This window comes from Leguminivora glycinivorella, chromosome 17 (assembly GCF_023078275.1).
Source record: "Leguminivora glycinivorella isolate SPB_JAAS2020 chromosome 17, LegGlyc_1.1, whole genome shotgun sequence".
In the NCBI taxonomy this organism is placed as follows: Eukaryota; Metazoa; Arthropoda; class Insecta; order Lepidoptera; family Tortricidae; genus Leguminivora; species Leguminivora glycinivorella.
The window spans coordinates 15495605-15504388 of record NC_062987.1 but is presented as its reverse complement, the minus strand read 5'-3'; positions in this window follow the sequence as shown (position 1 = coordinate 15504388).

Genomic DNA, 8784 nt, shown 5'->3' with positions numbered 1-8784 from the left:
TACTTGAGTTATGTAGTTTTAAGTATTTAGTTACAAACACAATGGATTTTGTGTGCAGTTCAGTTCTATGTTTTGAAACATATCTATGTTAGTCTAACTCTAATCTGAGTCACCTATGACGCCAACATCTTATTTTAGGCAAACGTTTTCGTTAAGTGCGTTCCGTTGAGAAATATAGTGGGAAAATTGAATTGTTCAAGTTCATCTATTCGGCAATTTAGCTCACACTTGTTTTACTTTGGTTTCAATCGTTATATTCGAAGGTATAACCTATTTATGTTCTGTCAGGGGCGGCTCCCCCGTGATTCTTTCGCCGAGCTAGTACAGTCAACAAATTGGAACCCTAGGCCACTGTAGAACTATGTCATAGTGACGTTATAAAACAGATTGTAAGAAATCTCTTATTGCTTGCCATTTTGACATGGTTGTAGAGTGGCCTAGGGTGCCAATTGGTTGACTGTACATGCCAGCGGCCGCGAGTGCAAGGCCCATTAAGTGGTGACGACCTTAGCGCGCCGCGTTAGAACTCATTGTCGGCTGCTCACGTGCGGTCCATTTGTTAATGTAGGTAAGAACTTAGGATGGCGGAATTTAGTGAACATTAAAGGAGTGAGCCTTCTGTACTTGTACTATTATATATTCTGTAGTTCTGTTATGTACGTTCATTGCTCCCACATCTTGCTTGAAACAATGTATCGTGAAACTACGGCTTCGCACAATACTTGCTCCTCCCTAATTCTATCAGTCTTAGAAATTGTGTCACAATGTAACATTGTTACCCTTGTTGGTAAGAGGAAGCTTTTACAGGCGTTATGGAGGAAGAGGAACGTAGGTAGCATTAGGAATAGTTGGGTTTTACACTATAGTGTTTCCTGCTTCTGAAGACATACTTAAGTAATTCGTGATTCTCGGGTCTTCAATATTATTACGTAAAATACTCTTTAAGCCACGATTTATAATTACTTCAGATGTTTACTGGATGGGATTGGCTAAAATTCACATCTAGATTTAGGAGCGTGAGTCTACGTAGTTCGAGAGACTCGCGCTCCTAAATGTAGATGTGAATTTGAGTACTTGGTACTGTACTGTACTTGGTATTGCACGCCAACATCAGAATCGCTTATGATTCGTAAGCGTCTTCCTATCGTTCTTCTGCCGTGGCGCAACAGAGCCAGGGTGCGTAGCCGAATGGCACAAACGCTCACGAAATGCTCACGAAACGAAACGCTAGTAGATATCTATCTCTATCGCTCGTGCGTATTGGCGTGACAGAGCCAGACTAACTGGCGCGGCGTTTCGTTTTCGTTTGGCGTCGGAGAAATGCCATTCGGCTACGCACGCAGGTATCGCCATGTAACGTCAACAATTGACTTCGACTAGGCCGGTTGATATCCATGTGGATGATATCCTGAAAAGGACGTTAGTTACGCAGAAACGTTCCAATCCATCTGAAATTGTCATTCACATGAAAGACTTTTGTTTTTCATACAAGGTCTAAAACTTAATGACAATTTCATGTGGAATGGAACGTGTCTGCGTAACTACGTCCAAATGATCTTGAAAAACACACATGAAAAAGGAGCTTTCATAGGGAATACAGAATATAAGAGATATTTACCTAATTGTACCAAGATACTCGAATGTTTTAGGGTCAGTTGCATCAAACCATCTGTCACCGTTAAAGCGTTCGTTAAATTTTATTGTATGGGAAGTTCTATAGACGTCTGCTGCGTGACGATGATGTGTCTGTCAAATGTGGTTGATGCAACTGGCCCTTAGTCTACTTCCGGGTCGTTAAAATTGTAATTTGTCATCAAGCGATCGATTAATCAAAAGATAATAGTTAAGTCGGCAGCCCTCTGGTATATCTAATTCACCAACTATTTACTCGCGCAGTCAACACGCGATAAATAAACATGAATGGCGAATATACTGAGCCTACCATGAGTTTTAGAGTACGTTTCTCGACAGCAAAAACGTCATTATAAACGTATGTATCTTTTAGTTCTAGTAGTACGTAACTAACAGTATTTATATGACGAGTAGGTAATAACTCTTTTAAAGAACGGACGCTTACATGTGTTGCGTTGCGTTGCGTACAAACACGGCGGCGCTTATACAAATACATACAATACATACATACCACGCGGCGTACGTTTGCTGGTTTGTCGGAAGGATTTCAATGGAAAAAATCCAAGATGGCGCCTGTAATGTATGGGATATCGGTCCGACATCCGATATCGGATCGGATAATATGAAAACGAGTTACTACTGATCGTATACTGTGACGTAACCGTTTAGCGCTGTTTACTTTTTATATGTATATGTAAAATGAATGTAATTTTCGCAACGTCTGCATTACCGAATAAGTTATAGGTACCAAAACGTCGAGATCTCGTGGTAGAGAGTACACTACCGAATACCGACACACCCCAGACGGCGGTAGTATCTAAATATCAACGTACTTACAAACAAAGATTTCACGTAGTTGTAGCATTGTTGCAATACGTTTTCATCACACTTACATACATAAATGTAAACAAATATTGAGATAGTGTCAGATAGAGTTACATATTTTTATTTTTCTACTCGTCGATTCTGTCAATGTAGCAAGTAGACTAATGTTTTAAGTTTTTGTTAAGTTTAGAAAAAAATGTATTTTGATATCCATCTTTAGTGCTAAATGATTGTAGATACTGTTAACCTTTATTTTTCATGTGTTTACAGAAACTCGTCGATGTTAATCTGTCAATTAGGACACCACAGACTAATCTATAAGTGCTGTGTCTGTCTTTTCAGTGTTAGATAGTCTTTGACACTTAGTCAACTATAATATTTCATTACCGTTCACTTTTAGTTAACAGTAATAATTTCAAAAATAGAACTTCATACAAGTTCTTTACTAATTTGCAAATTGGCAAATTGTTCTGCATCTGAAACACGTTTTTGTTTATCTGTCGCGTTATCGACCAATTACAGACGGTTATTACAAACAATTGGTTGCCAAGTAATTAGATGTTGATACAACGGTGAACGACGCCATTAACATTCATTTTAACTTGAATGATGATATTTTTCGTCCATTGATGATGAAGATGATGACTCATAGAAAAAGTATTGTATACAATAGTGATATAATTAAGCTTTTCACTCTCGTACCGTACTATTAAGCCACTCAGCAAGCTTCGTGGCCTAAACATGGTACTCGACTGAAAAGCTTTGTATTATATCACGATTGTATAAAATACTATTGTATAGTCAAAATGTTGTCAGCAAAAACATCCAATTACAGTATATTAATGCTCTAATCAAGTCTCTGTACAAGTCTGGAGTAATCTTAGGGTCACTTGCACCACCGAAAATGGAGGGTTAACTCGAGGCTAACCCTCCATTTTATATGGAATTTGACAGTTGACAGCCCACTAACTTTGAGTTAAGCGGGTGGTGCAAGAGGCCCTTATAGTGTCACATTTGACATTAAAGATTTTTGGAGAGGAGAAAAAGATGCAATTAGATTATTCACACATTGTAAAAATCGGTGTCGATACACAAAAGAGACACAGTGCACACACACATATCACACATGCTGTACTGATAGTACATAATGGATGTTAAATAGATACAGTTTTGTTTTCAGATTTTACCGTATACCTACTACAGCTATACATATAAGTATATTTATACAGGGAGGCTCATTCAAATCGGTCAGTATGGGAAAGACTGAAACTATAAGACATACGAAGATCTGTTCTTGGGAACCATGTCATCGATTTTAATAAAAATTAAAACTGCATTAATACATTTGAAAAAAAAAAAACTGTAGTACCCAGCTGGGGAATTGAACCTAGTTGTTTGGAAAAAAAAATACATTTTTTCTATTCAAATATCGATTGTTAAGACCTATCTTAAGCAGTAAACGTCTCTATGAAACATGATGTCTAAAATGAATAAAATGCATTATTTTAATTTTAACATTATTATTTTTAATTTTTTCAAAACAACCGGGTTCGATTCCCTAGCTGGGTACAGTATTTTTTTCCAAATGTGTGAGTGCAGATTTTCTTTTTATTAAAATAGTTCCTAAGAACAGATCTTCGTGTGTTTAGGTTTATTCTTTCCCATACTGACCGATTTGAATGAGCCACCCTGTATATAGTAAACTATATAATTTTTTGGAGCTTCTTTCTATGAAACATAAAAAGCAGGAAAATATGCTTAGTTTAGAACTTTAGATACTGATAACAAGTGATTAGTGACCGAGGTGAATAAAATACCAGTTGTCGTCTGTTATCAGTGTTTGAATATTAAATATCTGCGGCGCTGCATTGAAATAAATAAAATGCCTGTGCAATTGTGCATACTGGCCTTGTCCCCGTTTCTGAAGTTATTCTATTCGTTATATTTGCTTTATTTATGCAAAATTAATTCAGTTTTAAACTGAATTTGGCTGAAAAAACTATGTTACGAGTTATTCCACTGATACAATTAACTGAATTAACAGCCTTTTGTGAACTGGTTTTAAAAATAAATTATTTTTGTGAGCTTGAATTTTTACCGATTTACACATTTACTCGTAGTTTGTAAGTATCTAATTAGCCTACTAACGGTTGGTACCTACCTATTACGATTTAAATCTAAACTTTATACATCAATTCCCAGAAAAGGTATAGTATACCTATACTATATACAGTGTATTGATTCCATAGAAACTCGCAAGTTGAAAGTTCAAAGTAGTACAAAAATCTAGGAAAATATAACAATCTAATAGTAGGTATTCAGCACGCTGGTGACGCTGGCAAAGACCGATTCGTAAAACGGTTGGCACCCAATACGATTTCAATCGAATCTTTATATGTATATAAATTATACATCAGTTCTCAAAAATTGATTACTTAGAAACTTCGAGTTGAAAGTTCAAGGCTCGCTTACTAATACCACTATATGTATTGTGCCAATACCTACGCCGACCGACGGCATGTTTTTGACGCGTCGAACGCAGAAGATGGAAGTTCGAGAGTTATCCAAACTTCCCGATTTGCATCTGAAAGGGGTCGTCTACACTGGGTGTAGACAAGACTTATTTTTTGCCGACAAAGCTCGTAAATTCGGTACAAAACTGATACGTCGAGGTTCTATTTATCGTTGATTTATTTTATAGTTTTTTTTGTCCACGTATGGTAGTATAAGAAGTTCGAAGACCGATGAACTTTTTAAAAATTCTATTATTTTGATTTATTACTCTTTTGCGATGAGAGTAAGTGCAAACTCATGCTTCGCAGATAAGCTATGCTCGCGAGGTCTACAGCTCACAGAGCCAGTAGTTTATGCTCTGAACTGGTGTTTTATGTTTGGAAAAGTAAATATTTTTATGAATCGAACTTTAACCGCAACTTACAGGAGCACCGATAATCTTTGCAGTTTGGTAGAAGTTGTTCAATGTAATGTAACATCATCGTTCACAAGGCAGATTGATAAAAAAATCGTTAAATAAACATACCAATGCTTTTCAAGAAATAGTGGTTTTACAAATAGGTATACATTATTATAACCATTTTCGCTTAGCAAAATAATTTATTCCATTGAAAAAATTGTAAATTGAATATAGAAATGCAAGATTGACAGAGTTTAAACCTATCTCAAAACACGAACATTTGATTGGATACAAATTACTTTCGAAATAAAAGCAAATGGGAAAAATAAACGAGATTTCATGTCGAAATCAGTTTACAATATAAGAGTTCTATTGCACGTTATATTTGGAGTTTGTTGAACTGAAACTTCTGCCCCTCACGATGAAAATTCAATAAAACAGCGAGTCTAAAGAACCAATTAATCACTTTAATACAAAAGCTCAAACAGTAAAGGCTAAACATAAAAATGTTTAAACTGAGGCTGCTAATTCTTTATATAAATATGATTTATGGAATATTATCAGGACCATTGGGGTAGAAGTACTTCCTACTGTGTCAGAAGCAGCGCGCAGTTATGCGAGCCAAAGCGTTCAGACCTTGCAGTCTACGCGACCAATCGCGGACGCGATCGTCTTCTTTTCGTTTCGAGGTCCTTTTTTTCATACCTTAATTAAGGACGAGTCAAGGGAGGTCGCGTGATAAACGATATAACGTACGGCCGTCCTTTTCGAAATATTTGCAAGTGCGATGGGAGGCACCGTTGCGATAAAGTTTATCGAACTTAGTGTGCTACGCCCGCAGGTTGCATTGACCGTTGTCACGAAAGACTCACCACCACCAGTGCAGCCTGGGGCCTATTGATTAACAATTTACATCTTGTATAACTAGTGGAACTTTCTTTCTTATAAAAGGAATTGGATGGGGACTACCGCCTGTAATATGAGTTGTAAATTTTTATGCAATAGGCCCCTGGTCGGGAACGTCGGAAAAAAGGTAAAATAAAAATATTTTCCCCTCACTAGCTCGGAAACACGTGTTTTGTCCTTTAATACCAGCGGGTAAAAACTCATTTTATCCACTAGTGGGTAAAGTAATTTGACCTTGAATAAAGTCAAATTAACTGTTTTAAAATTGATAAAAGTAGGTGAATCTAGTAATAAAGATGATTTACCACCTGTGGAACTACTGGAAGCAGTGATAAACGCATTTTTTGCGTTGTAGTTTCCTCGCTATAGTGAGGGGAAAAGTTTTGTGTTACACTCGGGTGCAAATGTATTTTACTTCTCGGGTGGTAAAAAACTCGCAAGTTCAGGATTCTATTCTCGAACCACTCGCTTCGCTCGTGGTTCAACTATAGAATCCTTTCACTTGCTCGTTTTTCATTTCCACACTCGGCGTTAAAATACAACTTTGCCCCCTTGTATAACAAATAACTATTAATAGCGTTCTACCTATAACTCCTATAAGAGACTCTTGCTCACAGGGCCAGGTGGATATTTTCGCTTCGCCTAGCCATTCTGAAGTGCGGAAACTAACCGTAAACAATGTTATTTATAATAAACTGGCACACGCCTCACGGTCAAGGCATATTCATAATGAAAGGAGACTGACCTGGTTACGAAGGGGGAAGATATTGGGTGCGCCTAAACATACATTCGTAACTATCCTAATTTCCTTTCAGAACATAACTGTGATGTACTCATGCGAAAATAAACATAATACCGTCGAAATAGTTTGGTTGTAGTGTAATATGATCGAATATTTTGAATTTGATTTTTATCATGCAGAAACGTCTGCGAGCGATATTACATATTTTTAAATTAAAGGAAAAATGGAATAATTCACTCCTCCGGCAGGACTCAACCTGCGACCTTTGGCCTTGCCGGGGCCATCGCGCTTCCAACTGCGCCACGGAGGCCAGCTGGATGTGTGCGAATTTATCCACTATAACGGCACCCTAAGGCGGTTGAGAATTGAGGGAAGGCATGGATTAATTCGCACACATCCAGCAGGCCTCCGTGGCGCAATTGGAAGCGGGATGGCCCCGGCAAGGCCAAAGGTCGCAGGTTCGAGTCCTGCCGGAGGTGTGAATTTTTCCATTTTTCCTTTAATTCAAAAATACGAATATTTTGACTTCATTTATTTTAGTAGACAGTCGATACAATTACTTAAATAAATATTAGGTACATGTACAGTCAAAGCATAGTTATAGATGCGGACAAAGTCACAAAAATATGTATCCACAACTTTAACGTGTAAGCAGCAATACAGTCGTGTCGTGTATCATATTAATTGCGGACCAGAGGCAATTGTCATTTTTTGACGACCGGTCTGTAGTGACCCTGTCTGGGGGTCCCCCCACATCTAGCGTCTCGCGAGCGTAGCGTCGGACCAGCTGTATGGAATTAGACGCCGCGTCGACGTCAGGTTTTGCCATACAGTTGGCAGTCGCTACGCTCGCGAGACGCTAGATGTAGGGCCTGGGTTCGAATCCCGGTAATATTTATTATATTTATATTTATGTTTAGCGTCCTGTTCACAAAAGTGAGCACTTATGTTACGGATTCGAAGGTACCACAGACAGCATAATGTTGTCTTTGAGTTGTGAGTTGTGACCAATGTGGTTTGTGGTTGCACTTACGTATCCGATTCATTAGTACAAACCCAATCTCATTTGTTCTTATAAAAAACAGAAACACGCAAAAATATTTGAGGAAAATATAATTTTGGCCAATCAGAGGTACGCTTTTTTGTATGGGATTTGTCAGTCCCGTATTAAATCGTTCTTGGTGTTACTTAGTATATTTTTTAAGTTCCTATCTATATGCTGCGCAAATGAGTATAGAAAACATATCTATGTCTACGACTATTATGTGGACAGTACAGCTGTATAAGAATGTCGTATTTATTATTTACTTGTCTACGATTACACGTAAGTCTTTGTATAATCACAGAATATATAATAGTACAAGTACAGAAGGCCCACTGCTTTGATGTTCACAAAATGCCGCCTTTTTAAATGCCTACAAAATTCTTACAAAGAAACGAGCCGCACGTGCGCAGCGTCGGACGATAGGGTTGCCTATGGATTAAAAGGAATTAATACTCAGATAAAATGTTATACTATTGTAGTCAAGTTTTGGGTACTCTCTAGGTATATATACAGTATTCATATATTTTTGTTTAAGTTCCAACATCGCAAGCCTTATTGAACTTTTCCGTGGGACAATCAATAGTAAATCTGTGTAAGATTGTCCTCTTTTATTCGTGATGGCTATTTAACTAAGCATTATTAGCCATTCCACACGCGGATATCCCATATGAACCATAAAAAAGTATTTGCGACGTAAAGTAACAACGGAAAGTACGAACG